Genomic DNA, 20,729 nt, shown 5'->3' on the forward strand with positions numbered 1-20,729 from the left:
TCGAGAAGAAATCCCGTACACGCCCATCGCCTCGCACACCACCCCTCAATCACGCGCGAGAAAAGAGAAGAAAGTAAAAAAAAAGCGCGGCGACGACGGAGCGACCATCTTTACGGAAAATGCAGCAGAGGTCTTCCAAATGGGAGCCTCCGATCGTTTTCCAGCTTTCCTTGCCGTGGCGAAGAGCGGCGCGCGTAACACGGCAAAATCCGCGGCGCCAACGATAGCTCCACCTTCAGATATGTCGTTCTCGACGTGGCAACCTGGTCCGTCGCGTCCCGGGCACATTTTTAAGACGTGCCGTCGTAGTAGATGCGCTCGCGGTAAAGGCGCGTGTACGGCCATTAATATTCCCGTCTCACCGGCGTCGCTCACTTCCACGACGCGACTGCGTAGCGAGCGAAAAAAAGTTCGTAGCATTCATCATTCCGCCAACCAACCCTGGTAGCAACACACGCGAGCACAAGCGCGCCGCCACACATTCGCCGAATGACCCGTGCTCGCTGCGCGGCCGTGCACAAACCTACGGCACGCGGGACTTACGGGCCTGCAAACAGAAACACCTTCGTAAACAAGGCAGTGCGAAAGAATCACGTGCGGGTGACAGGGGAAAAAAAAAATAAACGGAAATATCTCACTGGCTTCTCGTTTTCCTCCTCTCTCCTGGAATTCTCTTCTAGAGCGCGGAGTGCGGTGCAAAGTTGATTATGCGCATATGTACATTCGCATAACTAAGTGGTTGGCCTTGGATGAGGATGCTTTGCTCTGTGGAAGTCTTTCTCTCTCTCTGCCACCACTTACTGGACAGCGGACTCGACAAACTGCGACAGGACTCCTTATGCAACCTCTCATTCGCCGTAATCTATCGCTCGACATACGCGGCACCCTCTCCAGTCGATCTGAATTGGTATTGGGTGTTGACGTTGATGCGAATCTCATTTGGCCCCGTGATGACCATTGCACGTCTTGTCTGGGGGCATTCCCCAAGTGCCAGCCCGTGGATCACCAGTGGACCGGTCCACGTCCCAACTGCAATGCCTGCATTCCCTTTCCGAAAGTCAAGGGCGATTCACACAGTTGTGTCGAGTCCGACCGAGTGCGAGGGTTGCTATGGCAACAGTTGTGTCGGCTCCAACGAAACGTGGTAACAACCGGTTTTGTTGGAGCCGACGTAGCTGTTGCCATAGCAACCCTCGCACGCAGTCGGACTCGACGCAACTGTGTGAATCGCCCTTCAGTTGACTCGCCCTGTGCAGAGCCAAACCCGACGCTCTAATGGTGGCACTAAAGCCACTAGATCCTGGGAAAGTATACCGCCATTGCCTTCCCGCCTGCTAGCCGAACACGAACAAGTACGAACATACGGAGACCAAAACCTCGCATGGCAATTGGCTAATCGGTCTCCGTTGCTCTGACAATCGCAATTTCGGCCCCTTTAGATCTTTGATGCTGCCAGAGGGCTGTTCTAATCCAGTCGCTCCAAGATCGCCATGGAGCATCGTCCTACTGAAAGCGTTCCTCACCAATATACGTGTCTATGGCGCTGTGTATGCAATCAACTTATCAATCATGCCCATCTCCACGGATCCCTTTGAATTATATTGCTCTTCCTGAGTTTTTAAAACATGAAAATTATTTTTCAATGCCTCCAAGCACCGACACCGCTTTTAGTGGAGGTAAAAAGATGTGTGCTTGTTTCGCCAGTGTGTGAAAATAGCAAAATCTCGGTATACAAGAAACGTTTCTGTGAAGCTACCCGTCACCAGCGAATTTAAATAGCCTCACCAATAACGGAGGGGTCAAGGAGAAACTGCTCATTTCACGGACCAAAATGGTGACCATACGGGAAAGCTAGCTTGGCGCTACTTTCCCAGGATCCAATGACTTTAGGCGAAGCAAGCGCACCAGTGATTTCCCTACACACCCCCCAGGGGGGTGTACATCCCCCTTGTTTTTCTGGAGGCACCCCTTTGATTCCCAACGACTCTCTATTCTCAGTGCCCCCGCCCCCTACCCCCCGCCCCTAAAAATTTTGACCCTCCCCCCCTCCCCCATAATTTCAATTCATGGGGAAATCCCTGAACCACATATCTTCGTACTGCCACCACCTGGGTGGGGCTTGGCGGCATTGGAAAATAATTTTCCTGCCTTGAAACAGGCAACAAGAATAATATAATTGCAAGATATCTGCGAAGCTAAGCATCATTGACAGTTTGATTGAAATAACAGTGCAAAGGACGCTTATATTGGCCAACTGCGCGCGCGGCAGTATTGGCGAGGAACGCCATGAGCAGCGGTTGTGTCGGTGTCTCTGTCTTTGCTTCGACTTTCGGTCGCTGAGAACGCAACCGGCGCAAATGCGCAACACAGCCTTCAGGCTTCCGATTTAATAATTATCTGGGAGTCATCAAGGACGTCCTTTACCAGGTCCAGAAACCTCATTAACACTCCTCCAGTCCTCATACATCAGGATTATCTGCTTCAAGATCGAACACACCACGTCAAACAAGTCCATCCCAAGTAAAACGGCCTTCTCACATAAGCAGTGAGTAGTAAGATGGTCACCAAGTTCTGCAAACCCGCGTTTCCCTCCTACGGATTAAAGTACATCGCTCGGTAATATCGCATAATATTAATCTGATCTCTCACGTAAAGTCTTCAAATATTCCGCTCAGTATGCATACTAGGGAGTTTTAGTGTAGCGTACCACCTTGGGAGGCACTGCTACAGGGAGCTCGCGCTCTGATTTCGAAGCACGTTTTCAAGCGCGCGTCTCGAGCACTACTTTATTTTATTTGTTTATTTGAAAATACGGTCAGCCCTCTTTTGAGGGCTATTGCAGGGAGAGTATCCATCGTTGTGATTACACATAAAAAACGCAAGCATAAGAAATTGACAATGTAGCAGACACTGCTGTTCGAACAAGCAATGACAACAATGCACAACCTTGGCCCTCTACACAAATAAACAAATTGAACAAATGAACCCATATAATTATTACAAATTGCACACTTAAAGGGCATCACTTCAAGCTATCATTATGTTAACAGGTTTGAATGGAGTCTTCAAAGGAGGACACGGTTTCCAAATTTACAACATCATAGGGTAAGGAATTCCAAGCTCCAATAGTTTTTACAAAGAAAGACTGTTTAAAGGTATCTATTCGACTTTTATAAGTTTGACAGGTTTTGTATGATTCAATCTACATGATCGTTTTGAGCTTGATGGGAGAACGTATTTATTCGGGCTTAAATTTAGTTTGTCGTTGATCATTAAATAAAGCAATATCAGATGTGCGACTTCTCGCCTTATGTGCAGCGGTTCTATATTACTAGCTCTGAGCATTTCCATTGGGGATGCAGTCTGTCTGTAGTTAGAGTGAATAAAACGCGCAGCGTGTCGCTGGACCTTTTCTAGCCTATCGATGTCTTTTTTTGCATAAGGATCCCAGACGACACTACCATATTCCAAGATGGGCCTAACGTATGTTTTATAAGCAACCGTTTTGATCTCTTTCGTTGTATGTTTTAATTTGTGGCTCAAAGAACAACTCTTTTTATATGCTGATGTGTAGACGGTGTCAATATGCTTGGTCCAGGTTAAGTCTTAAGAAAACATGACACCAAGGTACTTAAAGTGCTCTACATTGCTCAATTCTATGTCTCCAATACAGTATTTAAATGGGAGAATGCTTCTTTCATTAGTGATATCGCAATACACGGAGTTTGGGTAGTTTATTTTCATATCCCATTTGTCACGCTATTCTTTAATGTGTTTAAGATATTTATTTAATAAAGTTTGTCGATCGGTTGAATTAACAGCTGAATAAATAATACAGTCATCGGCGAAGAGCCTTGTATGGATGTCTGATGGAGTCTCATGTACTATGTCATTTATATATATTAAGAACAGCAATGGCCCCAAGACAGAGAGAGCCCTGGGGCACGCCCGAGTAAACTGGAAGATGGTTTGAGGCGTGGCCGTTGATTTCTACCTACTGGCTTCTATTAGTTAGATATGACTCTATCCAGCCGGTAATCGTTGAGTGAATTCCGATTCTTATAAGCTTTAATATTAGTTTCCTGTGAGGCACGCGATCAAAGGCTTTAGAAAAGTCTATACAAATAACATCAACCTGTTGTTTATCATTCAGTGTGAAAGCTATGTCATGCGCGCGGTAGCCTATGGTAGCCAGCGGTGCCGTTTAGCTAAAACTGTCTATTATTAGGGACTTCTATCAAATTGTTACCGTGGGCCCGACTGCGCATGCGCGACTCATACCGGCGTCACGTGCCTGAAACGCTGTACCGTGGTCGCCTTACCGCGATACCGCGGCCCTGTGTTCAACATGGTGGCGTCCCCGCTCCGCAACTGCAAGCGTCGACGAATTCGTTTCGCCACTGCAAGTGTCGACACATTTTGGAGGCTTTTTACATTTCGAAGCAAAAATTATAGGTACGTCAGTTCGCCTTCTACCGCACCGTTTGACAAAGAGTTAACATTCTTGAGCAGTCTTGATACGTGCGGGGGAGTGGTGACTTGGTGTTTTTTGATGACCATGACGCTTGTCGATTTGTGTGTTTTATTCCAGTAAATCAGTTGAGAGTCAGCACTCTGTTTGTACACTTCGTCTTTTTGTCCTTTTTTTGCGTTGTTTTACTTGTTTTTTTAAACATGTACCACCAACTCGCCCAACTTTCTACCATATGACACACTTACTGTTTCAGAATGCTGGAGGAGCCGTCTAGAAACAATCGTAGAAGCATATAATGCTCGAGGAGCCATATTTAGTGGTGAGAGCTTCTTTTACAACGATGCCTGCACGTCTCGGAACGGGATTGTTTTCTTTTCTTTCCACAATATACAGAGTGTCCGAAACAACTTGCACCCACTTAAAAAAAAAAAAAAAAAAAAGAAACAGGTCGCTTTGCCAGAGTGAAACCAACTGTATGTGGTTAAGAAGCGTTTTGGCAAACTGCGGATTTTTTTTAGTCCGCCTAGTTAATTAGGTAATTAAGACTAATTAACTATATATTTTATTATTCGTTTAGGAGCCGAGGTGTGAATTTGAAAGTTGTAGAGCGCATTGAGAAACACCCAGTTAAGGTGTTTTCTACACGATACAATTCGCACGCTTCTTTTTATTAGCCTAAAAAGAAAGCCCTCAAAATAAGAAAAAAGACCACGCGAAAACGCGCCCGCGCGTCGCGCTTGCAGCGCTCTCAGACGTGCTCTGAAGGAACGAAGTCCACCTCATCACTTGCGCGCTGTCCGAAACTGGGATTCGTGTTGGGGTAGTCCCCGAAGATAAGCGCGAGCACCTGCTGCCGCAAAGCTCAGTCTCGGACGGCGCGCCAATGGATAAGGGTTCAGTTCTATGAAATGTGCGGTGTGTCCACGCAACTTCGCCAGTCTGATTTCCAAGTACTGCACTAAAACCGCTTTTAATTGAGTTTAGGTGAAAGACTTAAAACTTTGTCTGACTGTTTTGAATGGGAAGAACCTCTCTAGTCACTGACGGCATTTCTCGCGCATTTCATGGTCGCTCCGCAGCCCGTGAGGTGGCGCTACTTATCGATAAGAACACCACAAAATGAATCATGAAACAAAAAGTGTAAACAAAGGCACGCTCGGCGTTTCTGAAGCTGTCCATCGCAGCGTTTAGATGAATGCGACGGCAGCGCCTCAAATCAAGATTCGACAACATCGATTGGGTAGAAGAGGAAATGAAAGATTGGGTGCGCGTGATTAATCCCCTCTCGATTTGATGCGCCTCGGTCGCACTCCTCTAAACGTATCTAATGACAGATACTTAACGGTCTCCATGTTGTTCTTCAACGCTGGAACCGAGCGCCTTTCCTCTTTTCACTCCTAATTTCGCACGCCGAAAGTAAAGTGAGCAGATCTCGTGACAGCCTGTTCACCGGTTTTTGGGTAGACGTTGAGTATGCGTCGAAGTTTTTTTGCTCTTGTTTTTGTGTCAAGGCTGGAACAGATGATGCGAAAAACGACCGAATATACTGCGGAAACCGCGAACGAAATTCGAACGGTAGCTAGGCTCCTCCCCTTTTTGCGAAAATCGGAAACGATACGAGAGATCTGGAGCTCCAAATATGTTTTCGAACCGCCCGGTGCGGGAAAACGTAGAGCATTACGACTTTCAGGTGGGAAAAGAAAAATGCCTCATGTGGCTCGTCTTCCGAAAATCGCGTACAACGGTATTCGGATGGTCCGATTTCCGTTCGATTCTTGGTCCATTTTTTTCGCATCATGTGTCCCAGCCTTCACTGCCATAAACTTCCTTTCATAGGCTCACACCGCGCCTATGGAAGTGTTGCACACCGCAACGCTGTAAAGGAGAGTGGAGCGAGCGCGCCAACTTTGCACACTGGCACGTTCGCTCACGGCGCAGGCCCCGCGCAGGGTGAACGCCGCCGGGCGAAATTTGTCGCATTTTTTGCTTCATGGAGTTCGCCTTTACGCGGCGGCTATCGAGAGCTCTGCTATTCAGAGGTTCGCGCCAAGATGCCCATCGGTTGGAGCACTTTTTCGCCCTACGAAGCTCGCACACTTTACGTCTCGTTATTCGACGTGTATCTGCGTGAATTCTCAGCGCCGCCGCGTCAGAGAAGCGGAATTTTGTGCACGCAGCGTCACTCGAATGAAACATTTCGTTCGAGACATGTACTTAATTTTATTGATGAAGTCAAAAACGAAATGCCTTTTTTTATTGTTTGTCTTTGACACATTTTACTGTGCGTCAGAGATGTTTTGTCAGATAACATTAGTATGTAATTGCAGCTTCTAACCTTTCAAGTTTTGACCTAGAAATGTGAATAACTTGCCAGATGATGACTGCACAGGAATGAAAAATTGAGGGGGGGGGGGGGGGGCTTATTGCGGGGAGGGTGCCGTGTAAGCGAGATTTCGATTGCACCTCAAAGTGTTCCCTGGTGGTCTAAACTAATCTTAGGTCTTCCAGGACTTGCCACATTCCCGTCGTTGGTTTGGCACGTAAAACCGCCAAATTTGACTTTGACTTTGGAATGGAAAAGCGATACACCTGTGCATTACATTTGCTGACTTCTAAATGTATACATTTATTTTGCGCTTGCGCTTACCTGAACACTGTTTATGTTCGTATACTTCAAAATCTACCCCATCTCCTAATGGAGTAAATATTTGACGAGTTTCAAAACTGACTTTTCTCAATGACGCTGCTTTTTTTGTAGTAAAACGATGTCATTGAGAAACTGATACTCGGGTTCTTGATACAAGACTGCATGGTCGCGGATACTTCAACATGGTGCCTCTTGTGGCGTTTGAGGAGCCGCTGCCTCTTTATCTAACGTATATTGGCTAATATGTAACGAGTATAAGTTACCGACTGCGACTCGCTAACACGCACAGTCGGTCAGGTGCCGTTACCTGGCACTGCGTACAGGCTCTCTCTAATACGGCGCAGGCGCAGTAATGAGTTTTCACCTAGAGTCATATCGCACCCTCCGCGGTCGACGCGGTTCGCGCGGCTGGTATACACCGACACGCTGTTTATAAACAAGCCCGCGTTTGCCCACACCAGGTGTGGGCACTGCGCGTGCGCAGAAACGAAATTCGCGTGAAGTGAAGCGTCTGCGCATGCGCAGTGCCGTCGACAGCACCACCGCAGCTGCGTGACGTCAGTGCCGCGTGCTGGTCTATACCACGCGTGCCAACCTGGGCGACATACCGACATACACCTTTCCTCGGAGGAATCAAAATTGCCTCGCGTAAACGACTCGCGTTTCCCCTTTGTGCACCCCAGCCTCTCAATTCGCGCAGATGGCTGCAGCGCTCGTAAGTCCCCCCCTCGTGACACATTCGCCAAGTCTACTCATAAAGTCATTAATCTCGCGGTGCAGCGTCTAACGATATATCACGGGGACATTCGTATACGAGCAGAATGGTGGGCATATATATCCCAGATGAAAACGAGACGTCGCGGAAGCCGCTATCAAATAAACTTTTACGTTGAACCGGAACGTCGCGCGGGCAATTGTTTTCGCGGACGGCTCATCACTCCTCGTCGCGCGGAGCGACGCTTGAAAACAAACTTGAACCGATGAGAAAAAAAAAAAAAAAAAAGAAAAAAAAAAAGACATTGTGTGCGTTTTGTCAGGAGCCGTCCATTCGCAAGGTTTATATAATACACGACGGAGTGGTCCTTTGTTTCTATACGGCGCCGACAGAGGCAAAGGTGAGTGTTGCTCCCCGGAAGCTTACAGATTTCCTGCGATTATGATGCGCGAGGCAAATATCTATATCGCAGTATCGATCACCGCTGGGGCTTGATTCACATGGTGCGATTTTACTTGCGAGTTCGCAGTTGGGACGTCGCTTGTGTGCCCGACGTCGCATCCGCGAATTCGCAAGCAATATTGCAACACGTGAATCGGGCTTTAGCGACGGCACTTGAACTGTGTCTAGCGGCAGTGGTTCGACGTGGTAAATGGTGGCCTGGGATGCAGTCCCGGTTCGTGGAATGGCAGTTTGAGGCAAGAGAACCGCGATACCGAGAGCGGCAGTGGCCGATAGTCGCGACGCTCCGTTTACCCTCGCGCCGGCATTTGGTCGTGTTCTCGAGAGGGCCGGGAGTCAGGAGGCCACTTTAGTGAAGCACCAATAACGCACCGCCCGTAACGTTGAGTGGGCGAGAGGCCTAAGGGGTGCCCAAACGATTCGTCGACGCCTCCTGCGCGCGAGGCTGAGCCGCGACAAGCGCAACGGTTCCTGGTAAGAGGTCAGCGAAGGGACGACGGCTAACCGTCCTTGCCTCTTGAATGGCGATAGCGCGGAAAGCCGCGCGTTTAAAGGTCGCCAGTTGTCAAAGGCTCTCTTTCGACGTTTTCTTTGCGTTGATGAGAGAGGGCGTCACCGGACTTGACAGCAGTTTAGGGAGATGATACACGAAAGAAATGTTTTTAGGGTGTCGGAATGCTTTTATACGAGAGTTAGCAAAAGGATATTGTATAGACCCTACCCTGCTCGATAGAGCTGGGGTCGCGTGATTATGTTTTGGAGTGGCGGCACAAACTCCCAAAACCAATATAATTGCAAAAAAAAAAAAAAAAATATATATATATATATATATATATATATATATATATATTTATACCTTAGATTTCCACCAGTGCCGATAGTAACGATTAAATGAACCTTATTGATATTGGCCAGACACTTAGTGAATACACAAAGGAAAACGATTCAACGGAGACGAAAAGAACGAATCAGTAGTATGTGCATAATCAACTCCAAGGGAGAACACTGTACGACGCAACGCCGCGCACAAAATACAGGCAGTGTGTATTGGCTTTTGTTGGTGCCTCGTGGATCTAAAGCTTGTATGAAATTTAGCTACCATTTTCGCAGCTACATCCGAATAAGCCGCGCCAGGCAACCAGTAAAAACCTAACACCTGCACAGAAATAAATACGCCAATCAAGTTCCGAAAAAAAAAATCCTTTTTGAATTAATTCTAACACTGTCAACCCTGTCAGACGGGCATGTTCTAGGGGCTTCAGAACGAACTTCTTAAAAGGAACTAGGACATGCGGATAGCCGCGAGAACGCGAGCCGATTCGCCGTTTTTTGAAAGGAGTTAATTCTCATGGGCTGTAACGGGCCCTTCTGACAGGGGTTCTAGACGACAGATTCGGGCAATTGGTCCTAGAGTTCCTGTATAGGCTCCTTACGGGAGCCAGAGTTACACGTTAATCCCCGTATCGCCGTCTTTCCTGCATGGCATGTTGATCCAGCTCCTCACGTGACTGAATTCGGCGAATAGCAGCGCCGCGCGTTCGAGGCGCGCGGCGCGCTCAAACGCAGGGGAAGGTTTGGCGGGGCGCGTGCAACGTCTACTTTTCTGCACGGCACTTGATCCCGCTCATCACGTGATCGGATTTCGGCGAATAGCGCCGCGGCGACACGTGGAAAACACACGCGCAACTCTGGCTCCCGTAGGGAGCCTATACAGGAACTTTTGGTGGTCCCATATGCGACTGCATATAAGACCACCAATTCGTAAAAAAAAAAAAAAAAAAAATGCGAGCGGAAGGGTGCCGCATTTTCGCGCAGCGCGGCGAATCCCACAGGAACCTGCCAAGGACTCGCGAAAAGCCACTTCCTCCGCGACGGGCTTGGTCCTGGATTTCGCGCCCGCTGTGCCCTGCACTCGCTGCAGTTACGTTCACGCGCTCGCAACGAGGTTCGCCGCGTGTGTACGTTTGGATTCCTCTCTCACGCCTTAATCCCGTGCCCGGTCCTTTTGCTCGTGCCGCCCCGCCATGCTAATGCAGCGAGATGCGTGCGCGCGAATGCGCATTTTTAGGCAGTGGTATGTTCCGTCCCCCGCGCTCTCGTCGTGTATATACGGTTCGTCTCTATACGATATTTATGCCTTTCGGAGAACTCATCGGAAACGCCACTTTGGCGCGGGCGTTTTGGTCGCGCACTGAATTAGCAGGCGGCCGACTCGGAAACCGCCCAGAAATGCGTCGCTCGTATAGACCTCATATATATACGACGGTGTGCGCGCACGTGTTCCCTCTCGAGAATCTCGTAGGACCGCGAGAAAGGACACTTGTAAGAGGCCCGACCGCTGCTTTGACTAGCCGCGTCGAGGGACCGGGGAATAGATCTCCGAAGGATCGTACCACGCCCGTAATGAAACGAGACGGCTGAGAGAGTGAGAGGCGTGTATTGACCGCTCCGGCAAAAAAGAGCCTCTGACCGCGGTCGTATCAGTTTTAATGGGTTCGGCACGTACGCCCTCTGGCATTATGAGTGCGAATATGCGGTAGCTGTCTTGGGCTCTGCGATTGATCCTGGAAAAGCCCGGTCGAATATAATGGCTAGAAATGCCGAGTTTAAGCTTCGAGCATCCACTTCGGTAGCAAATAGACCGATCTCCCCGGCAAGTTTGGGATTTTGCACGTGCCACACACACGTTGGACCTCTGCGCGTGCAAAGCACGAGACGTCTCGGGCAGTACCGCCCGCCTCCTGTGAACTAAAGTTATGGTGGCTTCACGCATGCGCCGAATGCTTGGTGAGATCGGTCTATTGAAACATGTAGTTAAGGTTCTAAGCACGGCAACAAACCCAGAATGAGCGCTCGTGCTCGTCTTGCCCCGAATTATACGTTTTCACGTTCATGATAAAGGTGAGCTCCTGATGCTGTATCGCTGATTAGTACTCTGATTTTTACACATCGATCTGCTTTTTTCTAGAGTAAGGAATCGCATAAAATAACTCACCACAAAATCTAACAACTTACAAAAGGTATTCGTCCAAGAAATTCATACTGCCAGGTTGCGTCCTCCCGACAGCCAGATCGACTTTTTTTTCTTTTTTTCCACTTCAACTATTGCATTAGAAAAAAAATTTGTAATTAAAACTTATATTAGAGGTAACAGAGAACGAATGAGCTGCATGCAAATTGGTAACAGCAAACGCGGATATAGTTTATTAGAAACGTCACACTGAGTGATCAAGAATTAGCATGTTTTCAGTTGTCTGTGTTTACACTTTGAAAAATGGTTACATACATGTATTTGGAGCGCAACTACCACCAATTAGTTTAAATCATACATTATTCAAATGCGCCACATCTTCGGAATGCCATGGTAGTTTGGCTATCTAGGTACCGCCGTCGGAGCACAGACTATAGGGTTATTTTCTTAAAAATGATCGTACTGTGCAATGAAGCGAGTGGCAGCTTTGTAAGCTGGAACTAGCTGCTTTATTTGCATAAGCCCTGGAGCAGCTAGTCCACTGAAAAAGTGCTTCCACTAATGCAAACTAGCAATTACTCATAATTTTATAAGATTTAGAAGTAATCAAATTAGTCGTGAGACAGCTAGTCGTATTACGCTTACGACTAGCCTGTACCGCGCAACTCTGAAACGCTCCCATAAACTTCAGCATCACGCCAAAAGCAAGCTGTAAGTATGGCAGGGGCGAGCATCGACGGCTTGTACCACTCATCATGAAATAAAGTACGGCAACATTGACGAAGCCCTTTCTTTAATTATCAGTCTATGTTTAAGAACGCACTAAAACAAATTCCCTTATAATTTTTTTTTTTTTAAATTGTAATTTCTGAACGGGGAAGATATATCGCTTCTTAAAGTATTGCTGAATCTATACCAAAAGCGTAAAAAAAAAGTGATGTTGTTTATTCTTAAGTGCGATACAAAGTGACGCCAAGAGCCTTTGTGCTCGCGAGCCGACACTTCACCAGATACCAAAAAAAAGTCCATAACTAAAAAAAAAAAAAAAAAGCAACAGTGCGGCGGGTCAAGAGTTGGCAGTGACGTGCTGTCAAGAAATTTCATCGGTATACGCTAGCTAAGCAGACGTTAATAATGTTCTCCTAACGCATGAATAACCCACCGAGGCAGACGAAGTCGTTCGTGAACTATATACGCACGCGGTCCTTCCCGGCACGAGGTGGATCGTAAAATCCGGTCATACATCTGTCCGCGAACATCTCGGGGAGCACGCCTCTGCACGCACTTGACGCGATGTCTTCTCGGAAACACAAAAGGCGGGTGTAATATAGAGAACACGTTTCGCTTTACAAATAGAAAATATTAAATAAACAAAACGCAAGCGAGAGCCCGTCTTGAGCGACAGGTAGAAAGGCGCCCGCAGAACACGACGTCACGCCAGAACTAATATACGCTAAGGGCTGGGCGTCGATCAAAATTTTTTAGCCCGCGTAATCGACAGTTTTTATCGATTAATTAATCTATTAATCGGTTGCTGTGGTTTTCAAGCATAACATCTAAAAGAAGGGCAAATCGACACATTTTGAATTTGACAATTTGTTTTCTTCTTTTTAACTGTAGATGGAACAATGTAAATTTAAACGGGGGATAACTTCGATGTGCATTTGAGAGCGATGTGCAGTTGAGAACTTTGATCGCAGCTATCTATTTGTGTGAAACGCATGTTCGCATGGTGCACAATTAACCAGGACAAACGTCACCCCTGCGCTCGCCACAGCAGCAGCAGCAGCATGCAGTGTCCTATACATGTACGATATGAGCGTGTTGGTGCTTTTAAACATTTAAAAAGCGGAGACACATAAGGAACGACACAGACAGGACAAAGATTGTCCTGTCCGTATTGTTCCTTATGTGTCTCCACTTCCTAAAGGTCCAATAGAGCTTTCGTCGCTTCTTCTGCCATCGAAAGATAGAATTAAACTTGAAAGGACAGTTTATTCTTCAAAGGCAGGTCCTGCGGGTACGCGGTACAGCTGATTGAGTCCCGGTGATCGGTTTCTCTGTGTATACGCGAACTCATCTCTGTTACGTCACGGCGCGGTGGTGGCGAGTCGAGTGCACTTCTGGTCTGGGGGTGTGGGCGGAAGGCCCCATGTGAGACGTGTATTCCTGCTTTGTTTTCAAAGGAACCAGTCGAAAACCTGGCTTCTCGCCGAAACGCCGCGACTGGGGCTGTACCAAAACAGTCGAGAAAGGTTTGAAGGTCAGTTTTCATGAGCTCGGTTTGTCCGAGAACGTGGAAATGTGCCCGGAAAAGGAAAAAATGACCGCATCTCCACGTGGTGAATGATGTTGATTGGGGCGAAACTCTGGTGGTGCTTGTCTGCGTAGACGCTGAGCCGCAGCATGCCGAGCCTTTCGTTCGTTTTCATTCATGTCAGAAAGAGAATGTGTGGTATGGAACGTGGTTATATATGCATTTGAGCATTTGACCGCAGCGCCCTGTCGTCTATAAAGGTTGAGCCAATGCATGCAGTTTAACGCGATTATATACGCATTTGACCGCAGCGCCCTCTCTTCTATAGAGGTTGAGCGGCTACATGCAACGTTTCACCCATGACATCCCCAGCTCTTGAGTTACTACCACATCTCAGAGCCCCCTACTCGTCCCGCAGTCGTGGCCGAGTGGTTAAGGCGATGGACTAGAAATCCATTGGGGTCTCCCCACACAGGTTCGAATCCTGTCGACTGCGGAAACATTTTTTGTTTTCATTTTTTATTGCCCTACACGAGCACGTGAGCACGTGAGCTCACAAGCATGATGACGAGCACGAGCACCAGCAAGATCGATGTGAGCACGGACGCCGGACGGAGCGTCCGACGGCGTCTGGTTTAGGAGCTTCGCCCCTAAACCAGACGCCGTCGGACCACGATTGCTTGCGCGAGAAGCACTTTGGGTTTAATGCACGGGTACTTGTGGTCATCACATTAATTAGTTTTGTTCCTACATGAACGCCGGAAAACCGTGAAGTTGCACAAACAACCTGCGGACTACGTTCAGTGCGTCTTCAAGTTCAAACGGCCGCCTGATCGTTCGAACTGTCGTCTGCTTTTTCAAACGTTTCTGCTTGTCGTCTGCTCTTTTAGACGACACCGGCCTTTAGACCAAATGTTGGGCCGGTTTTTGTGATAAGAAGTGCAGGCCCCAAAAAACTTAAGTTTGAAGGTTGGTAAGCAGGCTCGATGTAAACAGTAGATACAAGGAGATGTTGATAATTGTTACCAGTGGCCATCACCGACTTGTTATGCCTGTTTCACTTGGTCCGACTCTGCTTGCGATGTTCAGTATCGACGTCGACCATCTCAGCTACGGTTCACGCTTTTGCGACCCGAGGGACGTCGGGACTAAAAATTGAGAGCGAAATCTCATCATGCGAATCAGGCTTAGCGTCCATTCTGCGGCGTCCACGCGGAATGAATCGCCGCATGTCACATTATTCACGCGAAGTTTTGCGGTGTAACGAGCCTCGGTAATTTCGCTGAGGCCGCTCAAGTAGTCGGACATCGCCAGGAAGACGTAGAATCAACAATTCGAACGCGAAAAAGGGCAAGGGGACTCACACCGACGCCGACAACATCGCCTTCCAATGGTTTGATTATGGGCGACGGTGAGCTTCTTGCCGACACTCCATCGCGCATGCGCGGCGCCGGTGGCGTCCGCTAGGGGCGCTTCAGTTTGTTTGTAAACATGAGTTGGTGTATATGATACTTTGCTGGTGGCTCGCACGCGCCTGGAACCACGACTCGGTGCTGGCTCGCGGCTCAGCGACTAGAAACGTTGTTGTGAAGACGGGTAAGCTTAGATATCCTGCCATCTCCCGTTCGGTTGGCGGGTTTGTGTAACGTTGGTCCGGTAAAAAAAAAAAAAAAGATACATACGAACAGTGAAGCTATATGTATACAGTGATGCCTGGTTAATATGGACACCTCCGTTCCCCCAAAAAGCGTTTGTAATGTGAGTTGTCGATAAGAACGGACACAGCAGTTCAAGCATTTATTTATCCAGTAAGTTCCCAAAAATGTTGTCTCTAAAGGGGGTGTCCATATGAATGGGGTCCGTACGTATTAACGATGCATGACTGTATCTAAAAGTAATACTGTGCGATCAGTTAGCCCGTCTACAGCAACATCGGCGCTTTTTTTTTTCCCTTTCTTCTTGCGTTTTGCTCATATAGGTCAGTGTTAAACATTATTTTTTTCATCTACCTTCATAGTTCTTTTCAAACTCGTTGATATGCGTTACAATATCCAAGACGATAACATTGAAGACGACACAGACGTCCGTGTCTTCTTCCATGTACTTGATAGTCTCGGTGGCATCTTTTCATCCGCGAAATAAAAAATTAAAAAAATAACGGAAAAACCCCGGTGGTAGCGTGTTCGATTAATTCGTTCGAGAGAAATTCTTCGAATGCCTGTATTTTAAACACTTTTTTAATACTTAAGTACGCTTTTTAAATTCAATGTGCCATTTAAGACACCTGTAGGAAAGCATCGCACAAAAGTTATTTGGCACGAGAACAAGATTGCAGGTGTTATCGGTACTAATGAGAGTGCTCTGGAGATCCAGTGAGTTCTACGCCCACTGGAAGTATTTCTTCTTCGCGAAAGAACTATTCCTTTATCTGCATTTTATAAACGAGCTTTTATACATCGATGTAGTGACTTATGACTCCGAAGGAACGTACCGCGTATCGAAGACCACGCGCAATTTGCGTCCGCCGTCGCACCTATTGCGAGAAACAAATTTGCAATATATAGAACGGCCGCCCAAGCACCTGTTCTACTCGTAGGATTTGAGTTTCCGCGTGCCTTTAAGCTGCCGTCCCGCCGATATAACGCGTGGTACAAAAGGCGGTCTGAGGTCTTCCTCGTATGACGGTTCTTCCAGATTGGCCATGCGAAAACTGTGCTCGGACATGTCGGAAGTATACAAATGAATGAAGCTTGAAACGTGCTTGAAGCGCGTCCGCATGATATTTCTGATGCTATGCCTGCAGATATCTCCGTGTCTTTTCTATCCGCTGTATGAACCGTCCGACTGCGGTTTTAGCGAACGATCCGGCGGCTTGCACAGAAAACGAGAGTTTGACGCCTTCTTGTACGCGCATCTCCCGAACGCAAAAGATAATGTAAACTTTGTATTACCGTAGTCGCTTTTATATTTTTTTTTTCGTACCCTGCCACGATTTGCCGGAACAGTAACGTGCATTCCAAATTCTGCGGGATTCTCAGCTCGTGGCTCGGTGGCTTCCAAAACCAACCATGGTCACGCGTCGCGTAACCTTCGGTACTATCATATTGGACGTCTTTATAGGGTAGACGTTAAATAATTGCTTACCTTGTGTCGTTTATCGTGCCGTTATAGCTATAACGCTGTCAGAAAGAGAAATAAGCGGAATACGATTGACTCATTTGGCACTAAGCGTGGATCAAATTAATATAAGAACGGGGAAAAGAACAACAGACAAAAACGCGTTTGTCCGAAAACGCCGTTCTCTTTTTCATTTTTGGTGCAACCTTTCCATTTGTCTTGTCGCTTTCGGAATGATCACCTCTTGAAGACATGGTAACAAATTATTAAAAAAAAGAAAAAAATTCGAGAGGTTAAGTGTGTCGAGATCGAAGTGACGGAATGTCCCAGTTTTAAAATCCGGGTGTCGCCTCGGCTGCTTGGACGGGAGAAGTTGCAGTCGTGGCGTGCCGTCCGGGACGAGAGTGTTGACGTGGCCACGTTTGTCCACCCGCTATCAGCAGTCTTCAGACTTCCGAAAATTGTTTTCCAATGCCCGAACTGCAAACGCGCGCATCTTATCTGGCCGTGGTATGGCACTCTGACTCCTTCCTTGCTTGGTGGCCGTTGTAGAGCGGAAACGCTCTGGCTGCACTTGAAGTCTTCGAGTCTCCTGCTTTCATGGCCGCGCGGAGAACGCGTCGAGCTCCTGTTAGTAAAAGTAATCCGAAGCGACTTTGGCGTAGCTATTTCACTGGAGTAGAGTGCGGATGATCAGAACGCTTTCTTTCTCTTCTAGATATATCTACGTATTTTTTTTTATTCAGAAAATTTCGTTTGCTGATTATGAGGTTTTCAGTTCGAGTTCGAGATACCCGCACATATCAAGGTGAGGACTCTCACTGCTTGTTAGTTCAGATTAGCACTGAAAGTCCGTTCGGTTCCGTCGTTATAAAAAAAATTGACGCAGAGACCGGGAGAAAATCACGGGTGGAAAGCGCAGTTAGTTGGTACTAACAGAATATCTGGACGTGAGTATTAGGATCTGCTTCGATATTAAATTTCTGTTTCGGTGTTCGCGCGGTAGAGTAGGCGCGAAATTATGACAGGCAGGAAACCCAGTCCTGCTGCTCTGTTGGCAGGTGAACTACTAAGCGCTAGTGTCAACTGAATCTTTCAATGAGTATAACGCCAGCAATCACGCGAAATACCTGGGAAGGTAATGTCGTACACAAATGTTACGTGTTGTTACTGGCATTCCTGGCAGTATTTTCGTGTGGCACTATTTCTTCACCGCGATCCAGGCTCCGGGAATGATGCAGACTTTGGAAAAATCAGCACGACTCTCTCTCTCTCTCTATATATATATATATAGATATATATATATTCTTTTTTCTGTTTACCTTCGTCCCTTTCCTTTTTTCTCGTTAACTTTCTTTCCCCTCGAGAGGAAAAATGCCTCTGTTTGGAATTTCGATCTCCCTTTCCCTTACATAACAGAGTACAGTTTTCCACTCTTCTGGAATCAGAACCTCTTGGTGGCCCTGTGGTATATCGGAATTTAGGTTTCGGTACGTTTATCTTTGTTCATCATCGTCTGTTTTAGGAGCACGGGGCATTGTTTCTGCTGCATGTCGTTCAGGATATACGTGCAGAATATTAATCGCTGGGTCGTTACATGTCGACGTTTACGACAAGGTGGAACGACGTTATGGTTTGAAAGTGACCTTGAGGCTTGGAGCCGGGTACTCTACGCACATGTTCCACGTCTCCAGCGCTCTGCTGAGCAACAAAGTGCATTCCTGGCCTTTAGCTCGCACGTATGCATATACAAAGAAGTCGAAACAAAACAAATCAATGCTTCCCTGAAAGATTACATGCACTTCGCACACCGACCGACAGTCTCAAAACGTCTCCACGGCAAGAAAAAAAAAGTAAAAAAAAAGAAAACAAGAACAACTTGACAAAGATGCGCTAGAATTCGCTCCGGGAAGGTGTAAGTACACGAGGATTTGCTACACCGTTTGTTTTACGAGATCTCCAAACGTCACACTTCGCTCGCGAGCTATCCAGAACAAGACGGTCTCCGTCAGGAGACCCAAAAAGACCGAGAGAAGGGAAGGGGGGAGGGGGGGGGGGGGCAACAATAACACCGACAAAGAGGCGCGCGCGTAAAACGTCGGCAACCGCCCCAAAAAGCAAAAGTGACAAGGCGGGCGGCACGTAACTTAAGCGGGCCGACAGGAAAAGGCGTCAGCCGAATTCCGTGCCGGTTAGCCGGGCCATGGGCTGCCAAACGTCTCTCCTCCCTCGCAGGGCCCACTTTGCGACACTAGCCAATGATTTAAGGGAAGAGTTGGGGCGCGCTCTCCTTGCGCGGGGGAGATCTGTGCAAGCCTGGGACGGTTCCAGGAAACGGCGTGACAAACTCCGCGGTGCCGCTGCGCGGAGAGACACAGTCTGTCAGCCGATCGTTGATCAGGGATGGAAGCCGTGACGACGCCCCAAATAGCCCCTCCGCGCGACGGAGACGACGCGCAAATAGAAACGAAATCCGTTCTTCGTGACGTGTTATCCCTGCGAAGAGACCCCAGAAGACTCACTTTGGATGGGAGGAGGAGGCAGGCTGGACGTGCTGACTGGGCGACCGCCCCACCTTCCCCTCCGTGCCAGTGTTTGTGTTACTCCGGGGTCCCCCGACAGGGACTTCATTCATCATTGGGCTCACAACACTGGCCGCTTGGGATGACGCAGGGTTCGCCGGGCGTTTGACAACGATTAAGACGGAGCCTCGGAGGGGGGAATCCGTTGCACGAGTCGCACCGATGTATAAATGGCGCGTGACAAACTAACCTATCGCTGTCGTTCATCGAGACGAGCGCCGACCGAAATAGTCGGGCCTTCGTCGTACCCGGATAACGGATCACGATGTCTTCAGCTCCGCATTGTCCGATATCCGGGAGACCTGTTGGATTGCATCGGACACGTCTTTTATTGCACTTCGTGGCTTATGAGTGCCGTGTCGTTCGATCAACCGTACGCGGCGGTATTCTTTATCACGTTATTCAGGCAGCTTTTTTTATACTAATTTATTCTTAAGCAACGGCGATCCGGGGCTTTGTTATACCATGTAATTACACCGCTGCCGCGGTTTATGTATAGTCGACTCATTTTTCTGCGGCCGCAGGTCGGTCTTCGCGCGCCTAATATCTGACGAATTTTTTTCGCAGCCGCCCAAGTTCTTGGTTTTTGCTCACCCTCGCGGGAATGTCTGATTGAGATTTAGGAGCAGCACCAGGAGCTCGCCAGGGCGACTTAGAGCAATCTTAATTACGACCCACCGGCAGGGTAAAGGGCCCGCCGCACGATCGGGTGGGGGGCAGTAACCAAAACTAAAAGCGAGCGTGCGCACCGTCTCGACTAAGAAAAAAAAAAAAAAAAAAAGTTAGCTGTATTTTATTCCCCAGCCATGGTTCGCAGTCTTCCCTGTCTAATTAGTTTTCATTCCACCCACAAAGACGTAAGCGAGACGACGTAAAAAAAAAAAAATGAAAAAGGGCGAGTTGTCACTTCCACAGTCTAATATTCGATGGTTCTGTACTGCAGCCGGGAGGGTTTGAACACTCCGAGTTAAAGCCCTGTCTCATTGCTAATGCATCATCCAGAACACTGTCTGCAGAAATATTCGAAGCACACATAAAACAAACATATGCTTGGAACGTGCTTGAGACTTGTCCGCAGATAACTATGCGATCATCATGTGTGCAGAGAAACTCCATGACTTGTCTATGACGTATAGACATTTTCCACAGGGGCGCCGCCATCTTGAATTGTCGTCACTTCCAGTATGGGCGACGACAAAATAGTAAAACGTTTCAACCTGTAACCAGTAAAAAAATAGAGGGGAGCCAAAACGAGAATGTGTGACGGTTAGGCTTATATCCTAAATGTCTTCTATTGGAGTGGCGACGGCAAAGTTATGTTTTCGCCCATACTGGAAGTGACGACAATTCAAGATGGCGGCGCGCTTGGGGAAAAGGTCTATACGAGCGGGGAGACTGACTGCCAAATAGCGAGTTCGTTTCACGGCACTCGTGCCCACGCGTGCCCACTCGCAGCGTGGAGCGGGTTCGTTTCAGGCGGCACTCCACGAGTGGTTGCACTCTC

The 20,729-nt window shown here is 47.8% G+C and overlaps 1 protein-coding gene and 1 non-coding gene across 2 annotated transcripts in view; both read left to right on the forward strand.

Moving 5' to 3' along the window:
* Positions 1 to 20,729, forward strand: part of LOC8023367 (iroquois-class homeodomain protein IRX-6) — a 175,430-nt gene that overhangs the window by 86,305 nt on the left and 68,396 nt on the right. The gene's annotated exons all lie outside the window — the stretch shown is intronic.
* Trnas-aga lies at positions 13,941 to 14,022 on the forward strand. Its single transcript has one exon. It is a non-coding gene; the product is annotated as a tRNA-Ser (tRNA).

The sequence above is a fragment of the Ixodes scapularis genome, unplaced genomic scaffold (assembly GCF_016920785.2).
Source record: "Ixodes scapularis isolate PalLabHiFi unplaced genomic scaffold, ASM1692078v2 PGA_scaffold9__187_contigs__length_104089568, whole genome shotgun sequence".
NCBI lineage: Eukaryota > Metazoa > Arthropoda > Arachnida > Ixodida > Ixodidae > Ixodes > Ixodes scapularis.